Source organism: Pseudophryne corroboree, chromosome 4 (assembly GCF_028390025.1).
Source record: "Pseudophryne corroboree isolate aPseCor3 chromosome 4, aPseCor3.hap2, whole genome shotgun sequence".
Lineage (NCBI taxonomy): Eukaryota > Metazoa > Chordata > Amphibia > Anura > Myobatrachidae > Pseudophryne > Pseudophryne corroboree.
The window spans coordinates 477,477,288-477,498,401 of record NC_086447.1 but is presented as its reverse complement, the minus strand read 5'-3'; the positions used below and the strand labels follow the sequence as shown (position 1 = coordinate 477,498,401).

At 47.0% G+C, this 21,114-nt stretch overlaps 1 protein-coding gene and 1 pseudogene across 2 annotated transcripts in view; both read right to left on the bottom strand.

Moving 5' to 3' along the window:
* The window catches only part of LOC134911518 (protein lin-28 homolog B-like), a 354,771-nt gene that overhangs the window by 94,495 nt on the left and 239,162 nt on the right, over positions 1–21,114 (bottom strand). The window lies entirely within an intron of this gene.
* Positions 13,077–13,195, bottom strand: LOC134913079 (5S ribosomal RNA; annotated as a pseudogene).

Here is a 21,114-nt window from a genome sequence, read left to right as displayed (position 1 = left end):
TCTGGCTTCAGTAGCATTAGTTAAAGCTTCATCCATTCAGGAAGCCTCAACATGAGTAAAGTCGCTCTAGTGCCATATTTAATGATCTACACTGCCCCAAGGAAATCTATTTCCCTCAGCAAAATTTTATAATGAAATTTTTATTCTGCTCCTCCTAACACGTACATGTTTCTGCATTTCCTTATTCTTTCAGCATTAAGTTTTTTCATTACCATCTCCCCTTTGTATTATGTTAAATCATTTGTAGTAGTAAATTAATAGGTCCACAAGAAGCAAGCCTCATGGGAAGATACACCTATCATCCTAAAATCCAGCAGTATATAAATTGAAGTAGTATCTATTCCAAACTCAATGAATTGTTTTTTTTGTTGTTGTTTTTTTAACAAAATGTGCTCATAATTCCATAATATAAAACCAGCAAAATAATCCATCCATCCATCAAACTCACCGTCAAGAATTTTTTTTAAATAAATATAACCTAAATATAACTGATTGGCTGGTGCTTTATCACCTTGCACTTATCACGGCTTTATCACTTCTCCAGGTCAGAAAGCTGGGACATATTTACCTCCCGTTGCGCTTTACAATGGGAAACAGTGATTAGACAAAATGGGTAATAACAGACAGAGGTAGGAAGGCCCTGCTCGCAAGCTTACAATAGGAAGGACACACAAAGATAGGCGCCATTTACAGCATAGCGGTCCTACAGGACACCTGGAATGAACACTGTCAATATTGCTGGCAGATAGCATTCCGCCCATTGAAGGATTTTTGACACTTCCAACATTGCAATGCGGCTTCGAGTGCCGCCTTGATGGTTGATGTATGCCACCATGGTGGCGTTGTCTGACCGTACTTGAACAGGCTTGTTCTGTACCAGGAGTAGGGCGAGAGACAACGCACTAAACACTGCCCGCAACTCAAGAATGTTTATCGGGAGGAGTGATTCCTCCTTGGTCCAACGACTCTGAAAAGAGAGTGTTGCTCCAACACTGCGCCCCACCCCCTCAGACTGGCATCCGTTGTCAGCAGGACCCAGTCGGGGATCCAGAAGGGACGGCCCCTGCTTAATTGCTGGTCCTGAAGCTACCAGGTCAGTGACAGACGAACCTCCGGAGTCAAAGTGATCATATGAGACCTGATCCAATGAGGTAAGCGGTACCATTTGCCAATAGCAAACCGCAGATATTGCTGATGCGACATGGCAATAGGTATATGCAGGTATGCAGCCTGTATATCCAGGGATAACATATAGTCTCCAGGTTCCATGGCCAGTACAACTGAGCGCATCGTTTCCATACGGAACTTGGACACCCTCACAAACTTGTTCAATGATTTGAGGTTGAGTATAAGCCGGAAAGACCCGCTGGGTTACGGAACTAGAAACAGTGTCGAGTAGTATCCTCTGCCTCTCTGGGACAGAGGTACCGGCACCACCACTCCTGTATCCAGGAGGGAACTCACAACCAATTGTCCAGGATAGGATGTCCAATAACCATCAAGTTATTGACTTCCTGACTTTAAACAAAGACAAGATGCCATCACTACTATAATTTTGGTTAATACTCTGGGAGCTGTGGTCAGCCCAAATGGCAGGGCCTGATATAGAGGCTGAAGGATAGCAACCTAACATAGCGCTGATGGAACAGTGCTATAGGAACATGTGGATAGGCATCCTAAATATTCTGGAATGCCCTAAATCATCCTGCTCTATGGCAGAAATAATGGAACGTAAAGTTTCCATATGAAACCTGAGACACCTAAAAGTACTTGTTCAGTGCTTTGAAATTGAGTAAAACCTTTTCTCGTAGTCCGTAGAGGATGCTGGGGTCCATTTAGTACCATGGGGTATAGACAGGTCCTTTGTGAGTCACTGGCACTTTAAGCGTTTAATAGTGTGTGCTGGCTCCTCCCTCTATGCCCCTCCTACCAGACAGTCTAGAAACTGTGCCCAAGGAGACGGACATACTTCGGGAGAAGGAAATACACAGATAGTGGTGAGATTCACACCAGCTCACACATAACAAAAAAGGAAAGCCAAGCTAACCAACCTGGAACAATTCAGCAACGGCTGAAACTACAATACTGAACCAAGTAACAATGCAGGAATAGGAAGCACTCGGCGGGCGCCCAGCATCCTCTATGGACTACGAGAAAAGGATTTACCGGTAGGTAATTAAAATTCTATTTTCTTACATCCTAGAGGATGTTGGGGTTCCATTTAGTACCATGGGGATGTACCAAAGCTCCCAGTACGAGAGGGAGAGTGCTGAGGTTCCTGCAGAACTGATTGACCAAACTTTAGGTCCTCAGAGGCCAAAGTATCGAACTTGTAGAACTTAGTAAACGTGTTCGGCCCAGACCAAGTAGCTGCTCGGCAAAGCTGTAAAGCCGAGACACCCCAGGCAGCCGCCTAGGAAGAACCCACTTTACGAGTAGAGTGGGCCTTAACAGATTTTGGACACGGCAAGCCTGCCGTAGAATAAGCATGCTGGATAGTAAACCTGATCCAACGTGAAATTGTCTGCTTAGAAGCAGGACACCCAACCTTGTTGGGATCATAAAGGACGAACGAAGCGTCCGACTTCCTGTGCTGAGAGGTCCTTTTCACATAAATCTTCAAAGCCCTCACCACATCCAAGGACTTTGGGGTAATTGAGGAGTCAGTAGCCACTGGCATAACAATTGGTTGGTTGATATGAAAAGCAGACACAACCTTTGTTAGAAACTGCTGACGCGTTCTGAGCTCAGCCCTATCTTCATGGAAAATCAAATAGGGGCTCTTGCATGACAATGCCAACAATGTGACCGCCTTCCAAGAAAGAAACTTAACGTCCACCTCCTGCAAAGGTTCGAACCAATCCGATTGCAGGAACTGCAGCACCACATTAAGATCCCAAGGTGCCGTAGGAGGCACAAAGGGTGGTTGGATGTGCAGAACCCCTTTCAAGAATGTCTGAACATCAGGGAGGGCAGCCAATTGTTTCTGGAAGAAAATGGACAAGGCCGAAATCTGGACTTTTATGGAGCCCAAGCGTAAGCTCACATCCACACCCGCCAGCAGAAAGAGGAAAAACCGTCCCAGTTGAAACTCCACCATTGGAAACTTCTTGGATTCACACCAAGACACATATTTTTTCCAAATTCGATGGTAATGTTTAGACGTAACTCAATGCTTAGCCTGAAGTAAGGTAGGAATGACCTTCTTCGGAATGCCCTTCCGATCTAAGATCTGGCGTTCAACCTCCATGCCGTCAAAAGTAACCACGTTAAGCCTTGATAAGCGAACGGCCCCTGTTGATGAAGGTCCTCGCGAAGAGGAAGAGGCCTCTGATCCTCCAGGAGTAATTCCAGAAGATCTGCATACCAAGCCCTCCTTGGCCAGTCCAGAGCAAGAGGATCGCCTGAACTCTTGTTCTTTTTATTAGCTTGAGAATCCTTGGGATGAATGGAAGTGGAGGGAACACATATACTGATTGGAACACCCACGGAGTTACCATGGCGTCCACCGCCACTGCCTGTGAGTCTCTCGACCTGGAACAGTACCTGCGAAGCTTCTTGTTGAGGTGAGAGGCCATCATGTCCACCTGAGGTACGCCCCAACGGCTTGTCACCTCTGCGAATACCTCCGGGTGGAGGCCCCATTCTCCTGGATGGAGATCGTGTCTGCTGAGGAAATCCGCTTCCCAGTTGTCCACTCCCAAAATGAAGATTGCCGACCGTGCCACCGAGTGCTTTTCTGCCCAGACGAGGATTCTTGTTACCTCTGACATTGCCGCTCTACTCTTCGTTCCGCTCTGTCGGTTTCTATAGGACACTACCGTTATATTGTCCGACTGAACATGAATGGCCTGATCTTGCAGAAGATGTGCCGCTTGTAGAAAGCCGTTGTATACGGCCCTTAGTTCCAGAATGTTTAATCGGAAGGATGGATTCCAGACTTGACCACCTTCCTTGGAAGTTTTCCCCGTGGGTGACCGCTCACCAACCTCTGAGTTCTGAACCTGTGGTCCTCGAGTAGGTGAGAAGTTTGCAGCCACCAGAGAAGCAAAATTCTGGCTTTCGACGACAAGCGTATCCGCTGGTGCAGGTGAATCGACCATTTGTCTAGGAGATCCAGTTGGAAGGACCTCACATGGAATCTTCTGTATGGAAAAGCCTCGTTGGAGGCTACCATCTTCCCCAGAAGGCGAATGCACTGATGAACCGATACCCGGGCTGGCTTGAGGACATCCCGTACCATTGATTGGATCACCAACGCTTTCTCTACCGGTAGAAACACCCTCTGCACTTTCATGTCGAGTATCATCCCCAGGAAGGGCAGTCTCCTTGTCGGTTCCAAATGTGACTTTGGAAGGTTCAGGATCCACCCATGATTCTGGAGAAGTTGAGTTGTGAGAGCAATACTCTGCAACAATCTCTCCCCGGAAGATGCTTTTATCAGGAGATCATCCAGATATGGAATTATGTTCACTCCTTGCCTGCGGAGGAGTAGCATCAATTCTGCCATGACCTTGGTGAACACTCTCGGTGCTGTGGAGAGGCCAAACGGCAGTGCCTAGAATGGATAGTGACAATCCAGCAGCGCACATATGAGATAAGCCTGGTGAGGCGGCCAGATCGGAATGTGAAGGTAGGCATCCTTGATATCCAGGGATACTAGGAATTCTCCCTGCTCCAGGCCGGAGATCACCCCGCTCAGAGACTCCATCTTGAATTTTAATTCCCTTAAGTAGGAGTTCAATGACTTTAGGTTTAGAATCGGCCTTACCGAACCATCCGGTTTCGGCACCACAAATAGGATTGAGTAATAACCCTTGTGGTGTAGATGAGGTGGAACTGAGACATCATCTGTTTTTACCAATTTTTTAATGGCTTCCTGTAGGATAGCACTTTCTGTCAGTGAAACTAGTAAGCCTGACTTGAAGAATCTGTGAGGTGGGAGTTCCTGAAACTCCAGTCTGTAGCCCTGGGTAACAATGTCTGTCACCCAGGGGTCCAGGCCTGATGACGCCCAGATGTGACTGAAATTTTTAAGTCTCGCTCCCAACCTGCCCGATCTCCAGGCTGGGAGGTCCACCGTCATGCTGAAGATTTAGAGGAAACAGAACCTGGATTCTGTTCCTGAGAACCTGTTGGTGCAGGTTTTTTTGGATTTTCCACGACCACCCCTAAAGAAGGTGGAAGGGGATTTGGATTTTGTAAAAATTTTGCGGTCCGAAAAGACTGCAGTGTAGACGTAGGATAGGCTTTCCTAGTCTGTGGAGCTGCTGAGGGGAGAAAGGTTGACTTACCCGCAGTTGCCGTGGAAATCCACGCATCCCAAAATAGAGCCTGACTTGTGAAGGGTAGGTTCTCCACAGACCATTAGCGTAGCCAGAGTCCTCTGCGTTCTGATACCACCATGGAAGTAGCCCTCACATTCAGCATTCCAAGGTCTTTCATGGCCTCCACCATTAACCAAGCAGAATACTGTATGTGACGCAAAAACAAATCAATGTCACACCTATCCATAGTATCCAAGTCCTCTAGTAATGTGCCTGACCACTTTACTATGGCTTTAGAAATCCACGCACAAGCAAAAGTGGGCCTTAAAGCCACGCCTGTAGCAGTGTACAGAGATTTGAGCGTAGTCTCAATCTTGCGGTCAGCCGGCTCCTTTAGGGCGGTTGAACCAGGGCCAGGTAAAACCACCTTTTTAGACAACCTAGATACAGACGCGTCTACTATAGGTGGGTTTTCCCACTTCTTTCTAACTTCTTCAGGGAAAGGAAAAGCAATGAAAATTCTTTTAGGGATCTGGAATTTTTTCTCTGGGTTTTCCCAGGATTTTTCAAATAAAGAGTTCAGCTCTTTAGAAGCAGGGAAGGTGAGGGAGGATTTCTTAATTTCCGTAAAATAAGATTCCCCTTCCGGCTCAGGTACCTTCTCAGTAATATGCAAAACATCCCTAATGGCTTCAATCATCAACTGCACCCCCTTAGCAAAGGGATGCATCCCCCCCTCATATTCCCATCACCGTTCCCTGTATCAGAGTCGGTATCAGTGTCAACTTGCATTATTTGGGCAAGTGTACGTTTTTTAGGGTATGTAAGTGGGGTATTTTAGGGAGTAGGAGCTGAATGCTGCAAACCCTCTACGGACTTTCTCAAAAACTGCGTCTCTTTCTCATTATGTGACATCCTTGATGAAATCTGTGATATAATTCCCCTTAAAGAATCCACCCATGGGGGTTCGGATTCGGCAGGTTGGGAAAGCGCATTGCAGTCCTGAGTACATAGGATAGATTCTTCAGGAGAAGATACACACTCTGAGGCACAGGATACAGAGCCCTTAGACATGGTAATGTGGATATATACACAAACGCACACATACAGGAAAATGTCAGTTTCCCCCAGAGTACCTTCAGAAAGTCAGAGTATAAGGAGCCAGTCCCACAGCACCCCAGTGAGCAGTTATTATGATAACAGTCCGGTGCAGACTAAATAACCTTAATACGTTTAATAGTACTAACTACACTCTCTCCCCTCCCCTCCATCTATAACACTCTGGTACCGCAGTAACTGGAGTTATGTGGAGGGTCAGCGCTCCCTGTCAGCCTGTCTCAGCGTTCTGCAGGGAGAAAATGGCGCTGGTGAGTGCTGGATCCGCTCTGAGGAGAAGCCCTGGACCCTGAAATGGCGCGCAGCTTCCCGCAAATTAGGTTTATACTGGACTGAGGTTTTTAGTGCTATCAGTGGGATTAGCCCGTTAGCTACATTACCAGTGTCAGTGTGATCGCGCTGCCCAGGACGCCCCTCAGCAGCATCTACAGTAACCTGTTGACAAGCCTTCACAGAACGCAGCCTGACAGAGCTGTGCTACCACCCTTGTGCCGCCATTCCCACCGGTGACCCGCTAACCGGGCCGCCGGCGCTGAACTCACCACTCTTTTTTTTCTTCTGGCTTTGTTAGGGGGTGGTGGCCGTGCTGCGGGAGTGAGCGGTCGCCTCGTGGGCTTGCGAACTCATTGTCCTGTCAGCAGAGATAGAGAACCATTAACTTCAAGAGTTGGTTCCTACTACCGCCCTATGTCCCACGAAGCAGGAAAGCTGTTGCCAGCAGCTTTTCTGTACCTAACAACTCTTAGAAAAATAAGAATTTACTTACCGATAATTCTATTTCTCATAGTCCGTAGTGGATGCTGGGGACTCCGTAAGGACCATGGGGAATAGCGGCTCCGCAGGAGACTGGGCACATCTAAAGAAAGCTTTAGGACTATCTGGTGTGCACTGGCTCCTCCCCCTATGACCCTCCTCCAAGCCTCAGTTAGGATACTGTGCCCGGACGAGTGTACACAATAAGGAAGGATTTTGAATCCCGGGTAAGACTCATACCAGCCACACCAATCACACCGTATAACCTGTGATCTGAACCCAGTTAACAGCATGATAACAGAGGAGCCTCTGAAAGATGGCTCACAACAATAATAACCCGATTTTTGTAACAATAACTATGTACAAGTATTGCAGACAATCCGCACTTGGGATGGGCGCCCAGCATCCACTACGGACTATGAGAAATAGAATTATCGGTAAGTAAATTCTTATTTTCTCTAACGTCCTAAGTGGATGCTGGGGACTCCGTAAGGACCATGGGGATTATACCAAAGCTCCCAAACGGGCGGGAGAGTGCGGATGACTCTGCAGCACCAAATGAGAGAACTCCAGGTCCTCCTCAGCCAGGATATCAATTTTGTAGAATTTTACAAACGTATTTGCTCCTGACCAAGTAGCTGCTCGGCAAAGTTGTAAAGCCGAGACCCCTCGGGCAGCCGCCCAAGATGAGCCCACCTTCCTTGTGGAGTGGGCATTTACAGATTTTTGGCTGTGGCAGGCCTGCCACAGAATGTGCAAGCTGAATTGTACTACAAATCCAACGAGCAATAGTCTGCTTAGAAGCAGGAGCACCCAGCTTGTTGGGTGCATACAGGATAAACAGCGAGTCAGATTTCCTGACTCCAGCCCCCTGGAAACATATATTTTCAGGGCCCTGACAACGTTTAGCAACTTGGAGTCCTCCAAGTCTCTAGTAGCCGCAGGCACCACAAATAGGTTGGTTCAGGTGAAACGCTGAAACCACCTTAGGGAGAAACTGAGGACGAGTCCTCAATTCCGCCTTGTCCGAATGGAACATCAGATAAGGGCTATTTCAGGATAAAGCCGCCAATTCTGACACGCGCCTGGCCCAGGCCAGGGCCAACAGCATGACCACTTTCCATGTGAGATATTTTAACTCCACAGATTTAAGTGGTTCAAACCAATGTGACTTTTGGAACCCAAAACTACATTGAGATCCCAAAGTGCCACTGGAGGCACAAAAGGAGGCTGTATATGCAGTACCCCTTTTACAAACGTCTGAACTTCAGGGACTGAAGCTAGTTCTTTTTGGAAGAAAATTGACAGGGCCGAAATTTGAACCTTAATGGACCCCAATTTCAGGCCCATAGACACTCCTGTTTGCAGGAAATGTAGGAATCGACCCAGATGAATTTCCACCGTCGGGCCTTACTGGCCTCGCACCACGCAACATATTTTCGCCAAGTGCGGTGATAATGTTTTTGCGGTTACATCCTTCCTGGCTTTGATCAGGATAGGGATGACTTCATCCGGAATGCCTTTTTTCCTTCAGGATCCGGCGTTCAACCGCCATGCCGTCAAACGCAGCCGCGGTAAGTCTTGGAACAGACAGGGTCCTTGCTGGAGCAGGTCCCTTCTTAGAGGTAGAGGCCACGGATCCTCCGTGAGCATCTCTTGAAGTTCCGGTTACCAAGTCCTTCTTGGCCAATCCGGAGCCACGAATATAGTGCTTACTCCTCTCCATCTTATCAATCTCAGTACCTTGGGTATGAGAGGCAGAGGAGGGAACACATACCCTGACTGGTACACCCACGGTGTTACCAGAGCGTCTACAGCTATTGCCTGAGGGTCCCAGGACCTGGCACAATACCTGTCGAGTTTTTCCCAACGGTTTATAATCATGTGGAAGACTTCTGGGTGAAGTCCCCACTCTCCCGGGTGGAGATCGTGCTGAGGAAGTCTGCTTCCCAGTTGTCCACTCCCGGAATGAATACTGCTGACAGTGCTATCACATGATTTTCCGCCCAGCGAAGAATCCTTGCAGCTTCTGCCATTGCCCTCCTGCTTCTTGTGCCACCCTGTCTGTTTACGTGGGTGACTGCCGTGATGTTGTCCGACTGGATCAACACCGGCTGACCTTGAAGCAGAGGTCTTGCTAAGCTTAGAGCATTGTAAATGTCCCTTAGCTTCAGGATATTTATGTGAAGTGATGTCTCCAGGCTTGACCATAAGTCCTGGATATTCCTTCCCTGTGTGACTGCTCCCCAGCCTCGCAGGCTGGCATCCGTGGTTACCAGGACCCAGTCCTGAATGCCGAATCTGCGGCCCTCTAGAAGATGAGCACTCTGCAACCACCACAGGAGGGACCCCTTGTCCTTGGTGACAGGGTTATCCGCTGATGCATCTGAAGATGCGACCCGGACCATTTGTCCAGCAGGTCCCACTGGAAAGTTCTTGCGTGGAATCTGCCGAATGGGATTGCTTCGTAGGAAGCCACCATTTTACCCAGAACCCTTGTGCATTGATGCACTGAGACTTGGCTCGGTTTTAGGAGGTTCCTGACTAGCTCGGATAACTCCCTGGCTTTCTCCTCCGGGAGAAACACCTTTTTCTGGACTGTGTCCAGGATCATCCCTAGGAACAGAAGACAAGTCGTCGGAACCAGCTGCGATTTTGGAATATTGAGAATCCAACCGTGCTGCAGCAACACTACCTGAGATAGTGCTACACCGACCTCCAACTGTTCCCTGGATCTTACCCTTATCAGGGAATTGTCCAAGTAAGGGATAACTAAAATTCCCTTCCTCTGAAGGAATATCATCATTTCGGCCATTACCTTGGTAAAGACCCAGGGTGCCGTGGACCATCCATACGGCAGCGTCTGAACTGACAGTGACAGTTCTGTACCATAAACCTGAGGTACCCTTGGTGAGAAGGGTAAATTTTGACATGAAGGTAAGCATCCTTGATGTCCCGAGACATCATGTAGTCCCCTTCTTCCAGGTTCGCAATCACTGCTCTGAGTGACTCAATCTTGAATTTGAACCTCTGTATGTAAGTGTTCAAAGATTTTAGATTTAGAATCGGTCTCACCGAGCCGTCCGGCTTCGGTACCACAACAGTGTGGAATAATACCCCGTTCCCTGTTGCAGGAGGGGTATCTTGATTATCACCTGCTGGGAATACAGCTTGTGAATGGCTTCCAAAACTGTCTCCCTGTCAGAAGGAGACATCGGTAAAGCCGACTTTAGGAAACGGCGAGGGGGAGACGTCTCGAATTCTAATTTGTACCCCTGAGATATCACCTGAAGGATCCAGGGGTCTACTTGCGAGTGAGCCCACTGCGCGCTGAAATTCATTGAGACGGGCCCCCCACCGTGCCCGATTCTGCTTGTAAAGCCCCAGCGTATACTGAGGGCTTGGCAGAGGCGGGAGAGGGTTTCTGTTCCTGGGAACTGGCTGATTTCTGCAGCCTTTTTCCTCTCCCTCTGTCACGGGGCAGAAATGAGGAACCTTTTGCCCGCTTATCCACGAAAAGACTGCGCCTGATAATACGGCGTCTTCTCATGTTGAGAGGCGACCTGGGGTACAAACGTGGATTTCCCAGCTGTTGCCGTGGCCACCAGGTCTGAAAGACCGACCCCAAATAACTCCTCCCCTTAATAAGGCAATACTTCCAAATGCCGTTTGGAATACGCATCACCTGACCACTGACGTGTCCATAACCCTCTACTGGTAGAAATGGACAACGCACTTAGACTTGATGCCAGTCGGCAAATATTCCGCTGTGCATCACGCATATATAGAAATGCATCTTTCAAATGCTCTATAGGCAAAAATATACTGTCCCTATCTAGGGTATCAATATTTTCAGTCAGGGAATCCGACCACGCCAACCCAGCACTGCACATCCAGGCTGAGGCGATTGCTGGTCGCAGTATAACACCAGTATGTGTGTAAATACATTTTAGGATACCCTCCTGCTTTTTATCAGCAGGATCCTTAAGGGCGGCCATCTCAGGAGAGGATAGAGCCCTTACAAGCGTGTGAGCGCTATATCCACCCTAGGGGGTGTTTCCCAACGCACCCTAACCTCTGGCGGGAAAGGATATAATGCCAATAACATTTTAGAAATTATCAGTTGTTATCGGGGGAAACCCACGCATCATCACACACCTCATTTAATTTCTCAGATTCAGGAAAACTACAGGTAGTTTTTCCTCACCGAACATAATACCCCTTTTTGGTGGTACTCGTATTATCAGAAATGTGTAAAACATTTTTCATTGCCTCAATCATGTAACGTGTGGCCCTACTGGAAGTCACATTTGTCTCTTCACCGTCGACACTGGAGTCAGTATCCGTGTCGGCGTCTATATCTGCCATCTGAGGTAACGGGCGCTTTAGAGCCCCTGACGGCCTATGAGACGTCTGGACAGGCACAAGCTGAGTAGCCGGCTGTCTCATGTCAACCACTGTCTTTTATACAGAGCTGACACTGTCACGTAATTTCTTCCAACAGTTCATCCACTCAGGTGTCGACCCCCTAGGGGGTGACATCACTATTACAGGCAATCTGCTCCGTCTCCACATCATTTTTCTCCTCATACATGTCGACACAAAAGTACCGACATACAGCACACACACAGGGACTGCTCTGATAGAGGACAGGACCCCACTAGCCCTTTGGGGAGACAGAGGGAGAGTTTGCCAGCACACACCAGAGCGCTATATATATACAGGGATAACCTTATATAAGTGTTTTTCCCCTTATAGCTGCTGTATAGTTAATACTGCGCCTAATTTGTGCCCCCCTCTCTTTTTTAACCCTTTCTGTAGTGTAGTGACTGCAGGGGAGAGCCAGGGAGCTTCCCTCCAACGGAGCTGTGAGGAAAAATGGCGCCAGTGTGCTGAGGAGATAGGCTCCGCCCCCTTATCGGCGGCCTTATCTCCCGTTTTTTTATGTATTTTGGCAGGGGTTAAATGCATCCATATAGCCCAGGAGCTATATGTGATGCATTTTTTGCCATCCAAGGTGTTTATTATTGCGTCTCTGGGCGCCCCCCCCAGCGCCCTGCACCCTCAGTGACCGGAGTGTGAAGTGTGCTGAGAGCAATGGCGCACAGCTGCAGTGCTGTGCGCTACCTTGTTGAAGACAGGACGTCTTCTGCCGCCGATTTTCCGGACCTCTTCTGCCTTCTGGCTCTGTAAGGGGGCCGGCGGCGCGGCTCTGGGACCCATCCAAGCTGGGCCTGTGATCGTCCCTCTGGAGCTAATGTCCAGTAGCCTAAGAAGCCCAATCCACTCTGCACGCAGGTGAGTTCGCTTCTTCTCCCCTTAGTCCCTCGATGCAGTGAGCCTGTTGCCAGCAGGTCTCACTGAAAATAAAAAACCTAAACTAAAACTTTCACTAAGAAGCTCAGGAGAGCCCCTAGTGTGCACCCTTCTCGTTCGGGCACAGAGATCTAACTGAGGCTTGGAGGAGGGTCATAGGGGGAGGAGCCAGTGCACACCAGATAGTCCTAAAGCTTTCTTTAGATGTGCCCAGTCTCCTGCGGAGCCGCTATTCCCCATGGTCCTTACGGAGTCCCCAGCATCCACTTAGGACGTTCGAGAAAACAATAAAACTCCTAGGAGTTACCGTAGCGGTGACTGGCTCCTCCGGGCACATTTTCTAAACCGAGTCTGGTAAGAGGGTCATAGAGGGAGGAGCCAGCCCACACTATCAAATTCTTAAAGTGCCCATGGCTCCTAGTGGACCAGTCTATACCCCATGGTACTAAATGGACCCCAGCATCCTCTAGGATGTAAGAAAAATCAAACCTTTCCCTTATTGTGCAGGAGGAACTGAATTATCACTCCTGACTGAAGCACCTGAACTACCTCTTGTAAAGCCCTAGTCTTCGTTTCCACTGAAGACGGGCTCGTACAATTTATAATGAGGGTGTTTCCTGAAAACACCTACAGCACTTGGTATTCCCAGGTGGTTTACCATCCAAGTACTAACCAGGACCAACACTGCTTAGCTTCCAAGATCAGATAAGATTGGGCATGTCCAGTGTGGTTTGGCTGTAGATCATACCATGAGATACCGCTTTTTGCACCCAGACATCTGTATTAGACTGCTGCCAGCTCTGTGCAAACTGAAGAAATCAGCCTCCCACCCTGAGTCGCCCCAGGTGGAGGACCTCACCATCGGGCTGTTGGCTTATCTTCAGATCCTCTGGTAGCCCAATACCTTTTAGTGCTACCAGGCCTGTTGGATTGGGACTGTTTGCCTTTTACCCTTTGCTTTTCCTTGATTCCGAAAGGACCGGAAAGCTGGAAAGTAGGCTTGAATTTTTGTGTGAAAAGAAACTTCACTTTCTTGGAGTCTGATTTCAAATACTGTTAATTCTTTACGAAAAGAATCTTTCCAGTAACAAAGATAAGACTACAGAACCTTCCTGGATTCAGCTTACTACGTACATAGCCAACCCTCTCTGCGAGGTGCTGCTGCAGCTGCTGTCTGAGAGGCAATTGTACCCATATCTAGGTCCACTTATCGCTGCCTGTTTGATATGCATTATGGAATTTTTGCTTTCTAGATGCAATTGAAAGATCCTCTTTCAATGCATCAGCCCAGGCTGCCACTGCTTACAATATCTGAGCTGAAGCCAAGGCTGGTCTAATGATTGTCCCAGACAAAAAGAAAAAATGGTCTTTAGAAAAACATCCAAGTCTCCTACCCGTGACATCATTTATTTATGTTGAAAACAAAAATAATGTAGATTGTCGCAGTAATATAAGGTATGCAAATCTACTTAGGGAGCCACCCTTTTTTCTACAGTCCCCAGCTGGATGAGGATAATTGGAATTTTATTTCCTGGAATTCTTACTTCCTACTGGTTGTAACCCAACATAATTTCCATCAGCTGTTTTGGGACGTTTAAACACAGCTGCCTTAGTTTCTAACACAGGCTCTGCTGCTTTTGATAGAATAGCTTACATAGAACTAATTAGCTCAGGTATGTCCACTGAGCTGAGACCTTACGAAGTGCAATGAGTCCTCAGCTAAACATGTGTAGATTGTGAAGATGTTGTATCATGTCTATGTGATATACTTACCTCCTGCCTTTCAGCCTCCCTTTGTTAAGAGGCTGCCATTCCTGCATGTAAGGGTTAAGAGGATAATTTATTATCTGCTCAGCTACATTGGATAATGTCTGTGCAAAGTAACCGATGAAGGTTCAACCAGAACCTGTGCCTGCCTCGGTTACTTAAAAGGCTTTGGAGACAACTAAACCATTTTGCACATAATCCCATTGAACCAGTCCTGATAGGTTAACCTAGCTCTGCAAGACAACATGAAATGAGTGTTGGTGCTGCAGTGGAAAGTGTATTTTCCTCACCCTTGCCGCTCTTAGACATGATAAATAAATCACCTACCTTACAGAGTTATTACACAATTTGTGACTAATCACTTTAAAAATTTTAACGTGACATACAACACGACCCTACCCTGCTTTCTACCAGCATGGATGATTGGGATACACAGAAAAACTGCCAGAATTTATAGTAAAGTCAGCAATCACACTAGCAGTCAGTCACAGGTTATACATTAGTATAATAAGCAATATGAACACCGAATTAACTACAAATACATTTCAAGTATGTAGGAGAAACATAATATATATGAGTTTTAAATGTATTCAATTGCACAGCAAAAGAAAGCCACAGCAATAGTTATCAGAGTCATATGCATCAGCACTTATCTAACTATTCATACTCAAAGGTAGATAGAGACTTAGTGCTGTATTACCCGCTCAGTAGAGTGGGATACAGGGAGACTCGCCCCGCTTCCAGGACCGATCAACAAGTTTGCGAACGCTGAGTGGACCCAGACGCTACTAGTGTACACAATTGGTCCGTGAACCTATAGTGAACACAAACATCCAAGTGAACACTGACACACCAGTCACACAGCTGCCTATGCTGTGACTGGGTCCCCTGAGTACACAGTGTCTCTGACAGAAGCGGGAAAAACAGTTCATGGCGGGAGACTCTGAGGAGACTCTGGTCATGAATCAGGGAGAGGGGCGACCAGGGGAGCATCGAACTCCCCACTGCTGACATCAACCCTAGGGATCGTGGCCTCATACTACCCCTGGAGCCTATGATCCCTAAGGCCTGGTGCACTCTCGGTGGCAGCAGCGTCAGTGACTGTTTGGTAGTCTCCTCCCAAAACAGTGCAGCTGTATCACGTTCCCCCTCTAAGCAGAACCAATGCCTTACCTTCTCCCCGTGCAGGAGAAAGAATCACAATTTAAGAATGACTGTAAAAGAGTATTATTATTATTATCATCATCATCCTTTATTTATATGGCACCACAAAGGTTCCGCAGCACCCAATTACAGAGTACATATGCACATAATCAAAATAGGAAAACAGTGACTTACAGTTGAAGACAATATTGGACAGGGTAACTAAGCATAACTACAACAGTAATCAAGTATCAAGGTGGCCGAGAACTGCAGGATTTGGGCAGTTAAGGATTATTAAAGTAAGAAAAGGATAATCCAAGAGGGAAGAGAGCCCTACTCATGAGAGCTTAAATTCTAAAGGAGAGGGGCAGACAGACAGGAGTGACATAGATGGGGTAGACTGAGCGTGGGACAGAGGATAAGGGTGAGATTTGGCTGGGTTTGGTAATAAAGTGGGTCTTAAGAGCCCGTTTGAAGTTCTGTAGAGAGGTGGAGAGTCTTAGGGTGAGAGGTAGAGAATTCCAGAGTAAGGGAGCAACACGTGAAAAATCTCGGAGGTAGGAGTGGGAGGAAGTAATCAGAAGACAGGGAGAGTCGGCATGCATTAGCAGAGCGAAGAGGATGGATGGGAGAGTAATGGGAGATAAGGTCAGAGATGTAAATGTGAGAGGAGTGGGTGAGTGCTTTGTAAGTGAGTGTGAGAAGTTTGAATTGGATTCTAAAAAGGGAAGGGAAGCCAGTGAAGGGCTAATAGAGGGGAGGTGGACGTAGTGCGTTTGGTGAGGAAGATGAGCCGGGCTGGGCTGCAGCATTGGGGATAGATTGGAGTGGAGAGAGGTAATTGTCAGGGAAGCCAGTTAGGAGGAGATTACAGCAATCCAGTCTGGAAATAATCAGTGACTGGATAATGGTCTTGGTGGCATCCTGGGTGAGAAATGGTCTGATCCTGGAAATGTGATGAAAATGACAGGTTTGTGAGAGGTGCTGAATGTGTGGTTTGAAGGAGAGGGAGGAGTAAAGGATTACGCCAAGACAGCGTACTTTAAGGCTAGAGGAGATAGTCATGCCATCAATGGAAAATGAGATTGTGGGAGGTGAAGTTGTGTGGGAGGGTGGGAAGATGATCAGCTCAGTCTTGGACATGTTGACTTTAAGAAAGCGCTGGGATATCCAGGAAGAGATAGCAGAGAGACAGTTGGAGGTACGAGTGAGGAGAGCCAGGGAGAGATCAGGGGAGGAAAGGTAGATTTGACTGTCATCAGCATAGAGGTGATATTGGAAGTTAAAAGCACTAATGAGTTCACCTAAAAAGAGAACGTATAGAGAGAGTGAAAGGAGAGGACCAAGAACAGAACCTTGGGGGACACCAACAGTTCATGGAAGTGGGGGGGGAGGTAGCGTCATGAGAGTTGACAGAAGAACGATCACAGAGGTAGGAGGACAGCCAGGATAGGGCAGTATCACGCAGACCAAGAAAGTGAAGGATTTGCAGATGGAGAGGGTGGGTCCAGTGTCAAAAGCAGCACAGAGGTCAAGAATAATAAGCAGAGAGTAGTGGCCCATAGATTTGGCTCATTGGACGCCATTGCATACTCTTGAGAGGGCTGTTTCAGTGGAGTGTAGAGAACGGAAACCAGACTGGAAAGAGTCAAGCAGTGAGTGGGAGGAAAGAACGGCAGTGAGGCGGTTATAGACAATACGCTCAAGGAGTTTAAAAGCAAAAGGGAGGAGAGAGATGGGTCGATAGCTGGAAAGGGTGTTTGGATCAAGGGTAGGCTTTTAAGAATAGGGGAGACGAGTGCATGCTTGAAGGCAGAGGGGACAGTGCCTGAAGAGAGGGAGAGATTGAGAAGGTGGGCAAGATGGGAACAGGCAGGAGAAGAGAGGTAGCGGAGTAGGCGGGAGGGGATAGGGTCAAGTGGGTAGGATGTGTGGTGGGGGGGGGGAGGAACGGATGAGGGCAATGACTGCCTCACCAGATACATGGAAGAAAGAGAAGACAATGAGGAAGGGAGAGGTGGTGGTAGTGGGCAGAGGAGTGAGTTGACAGTGGCAAAGAGGCGCCGGGGTTGGAAGACTGGGTAGAAATTAGAATTTTGATGTATGATTGTTTAGAGAGGGAAAGGGCAGCACTGAAGGATGAGAGCATGAATTTGAAATGGAGGAAGTCTGCCTTAGAGCGTGATTACTGTTGCTCTGCAGTACGTGAGCATTTTTGGAGAGATCTGGTGTGCCATTGTTGAGGTGCTGATCTGCGAGGGTAAATAGTGGTTGCTGTAACGACAGAGTCAAGAGCAGAAGTAAGATGCATTGTATAGGGATGTAGCTTGTTCAGGGCATGTGTGAGAGAGAAGCGAGTCGAACAGGGAGGATAGGGATGAGGTGTCAATAGCCTCAATGTTACGCTTAGTGACGGTAGCCTTAGGAGGGAGAGATGAGGAAGCAGAGATAGATAAGTTGAAAGAGCAGGTGGTGGTCAGAGTGGGGAAAAGGGGAATTGGAGAAGTCAGAAATATCGCAGCGGTGAGTCAAAACCAGATCCAATGAGCTCCCATAAACATGGGAGGGTGAGGTGGTCCACTGGGAGAGACCAAGTGAAGAGGTGACGTTAAGGAGTCTAGAGGCAGCTGATTTTGTGGGGTTATCAATAGGGATGTTGAAATCACCTACGATAATGGAGGGAATGTCAGAAGAGGGGAAGTGAGGTAGCCAGGAAGCAAAGTTATCAAGGAATTTGGAGGAAATGCCAGGTGGACGGTAAAGAACAGCAACTCGAAGATTAGTAGGTTGGTAGAGGCGTATAGCATAGACCTCAAATGTAGAGAATGCAAGGGATGGTTCTGGAGGTATAAGTTGGTATGTGTAGCTAGAGGGTAAAAGGATCCCAACACCACCACCATGGCGACCTTTGGGTCGGGGTGTGTGTGAGAATCTGAGGCCCCCAGCAGAAAGAGCAGCAGGAGAAGTGGCGTCATAGGGAGTAATTCAGGTTTCTGAAATGGAAGGAAATTGGAAATGAAAAAGGTCATGAGTAGGGGCCAGTTTGTTGCAAACATATCTGGCATTCCACAGGAGTTTAAGGGAGAGATTTGAATGAGATTATCAGGTTTGTTGGACCATTGAGGTAAGATTAATTTGTTGGAGCATTGAGGTAAGATTAATTTGGAAGGAAGGGATCTAATGATGGTGCTGGGTCCTTGGCTAGGAAGGGAGACTGGAGGAGGTGTAGAATGAGAGTGGTGGAGGAAAGGTGAGGTGACAGGCAGAGGAGGGAGAGAGCAGGGTTGAGTAGTGGGGTAGAGAGCCTGTGATGGGGCAGAAGTAGATTGCAATTGGGAAACAGAAGAGAAGGGGAAGGGAGACAGAGGGGAGGAGAGAGGATGAGATGTAGAAGACTGGGAGAGAAGTATAGAGGTGGTACCAGGGGACAGAATAAAGGATTAGGAAAACAAGGATTAATGGGGGATATTGCCAGCGGGAACGCGCACTGCATCGCAATTGCACGTAAAGGACATGCAATGTGACACTTTTCATGCAATCTGTCTCAGCAATTCGTCTCAATTGAATGAAAACAGGCAATATCGCACTAGTGTATGGGGCACTTAATATCAAGACCAACAAACATGTGTTCCGATATATCCATCTGATATTTTGTATGAAATTGTGTACAAAAGTATGTTTGGGATCGTATCCAATCTGATGCGCGTCTCCGTGGCTGTCGGATAGGATCCCCTAGGTCGTTGGTGCTGCACTAATGATATATCGGAATTGGAATCGGATGAAAAAAAGTGTGTTTTTTGTGTATGTGATATATTGCATGCGATGTATCACAGAGAAGTTTGACTAGCATTCTCATGTCGAAGTCAAAAAAATTACATACACATCACATTCAAACTCCAAACAAATGGGTCGCTGTGCACAGCGATATACGGTAGCATACGCATTCACACAGACAAGCCACAAAGATACACTGCTTAAAAAAAATAAAGGGAACACTAAAATAACACATCCTAGATCTGAATGAATGAAATATTCTTATTAAATACTTTGTTCTTTACATAGTTGCATGTGCTGACAACAAAAATCACACAAAAATTATCAATGGAAAACAAATGCATTAACCCATGGAGGTCTGGATTTGGAGTCACACTCAACATTAAAGTGGAAAAACACACTACAGGCTGATCCAACTTTGATGTAATGTCCATAAAACAAGTCAAAATGAGGCTCAGTAGTGTGTGTGGCCTCCACGTGTCTGTATGACCTCCCTACAACGCCTAGGCATGCTCCTGATGAGGTGGCGGATGGTCTCCTGAGGGATCTCCTCCCAGACCTGGACTAAAGCATCCGCCAACTCCTGGACAGTCTGTGGTGCAACGTAGCGTTGGTGGATGGAGCGAGACATGATGTCCCAGATGTGCTCAATTGGATTCAGGTCTGGGAAACGGGCGGGCCAGTCCATAGCATCAATGCCTTCGCCTTGCAGGAACTGCTGACACTCCAGCCACATGAGGTCGCATTGTCTTGCATTAGGAGGAACCCAGGGCCAACCGCACCAGCATATGGTCTCACAAGGGGTCTGAGGATCTCATCTCGGTACCAGCTTTTAAGTGACCAAAACATCAGCCAGAAAGCATAGGAGCTGAGAAGTGGTCTGTGGTCACCGCCTGCAGAACAACTCCTTTATTGGGGGTGTCTTGCTAATTGCCTATATTTTCCACCTGTTGTCTATTCCATTTGCACAACAGCATGTGAAATTGATTGTCAATCAGTGGTGCTTCGTAAGTGGACAGTTTGATTTCACAGAAGTGTGATTGACTTGGAGTTACATTGTGTTGTTTAAGTGTACCCTTTATTTTTTTGAGCAGTGTATATTCAACACATATTTCATACAACACAAATTAAACAAGTCAAGCATCAGACATTATAATGTATTTATATAAGAGAGTTAAAACATCAGATATATATGTATTATTGGAACAAAACAAGATAAACATGTCATGCTTGGTGTTAAAATGATCAGGGGAATGAGTGTGTTAATTTGATGGCAATTGTTAGATTGGAGCACATTGCAACGATCAGTTATGATTAAATGTACGAATATGAAGCCACAATTCTAAAGTGAACAAAGAACTTACTGAAAATCCAGTGGCTAACCTCTCTTCAAGGCTGGACGTTGCTTCCACAGGAACTGACCAATAACACATCATGAATGATAGATTTCCCTCCCCTGGACCAATAACAGAAGACTCAGTCCCAGACATTTACTTCCCCCAATACACAGTATATAGGTATTTCTGCTCAGTTTGCTGTCTCTCTGCTGTTTTTTGTTGCTGTTGGTGCAGATTCTAAAAGGTGGAGCGGACTGTGCATTGAGCAAATAGGGTGAAGTATGCTGGCTGTGATTGATCCTTATGTAACTACAACTGCTTCATGTGCAATTGTAACACTGTAACCATATATATACTAGCCATGTGTTATATTGTATGCATACCCTTTTAATATCAAATATATACATCTCTGAGCATTGGACCTCAGCCGACAATGTGTGCGAGTACTAGTTTTCTCTTAAGGGATGTAGTGTTTGCGACGTACAGCACACTTATCATATATGGTAATAAGATACGCCTTGAGTCCGCAGCATATATTAACGCTGGCATTTGAAATATTTATTAGAAATATTCTGAACTTCTCAGTTGGGGGCTCGCAGACAGGCTATCACGTACTTAATGATGCGCTGTACAGACGTGCT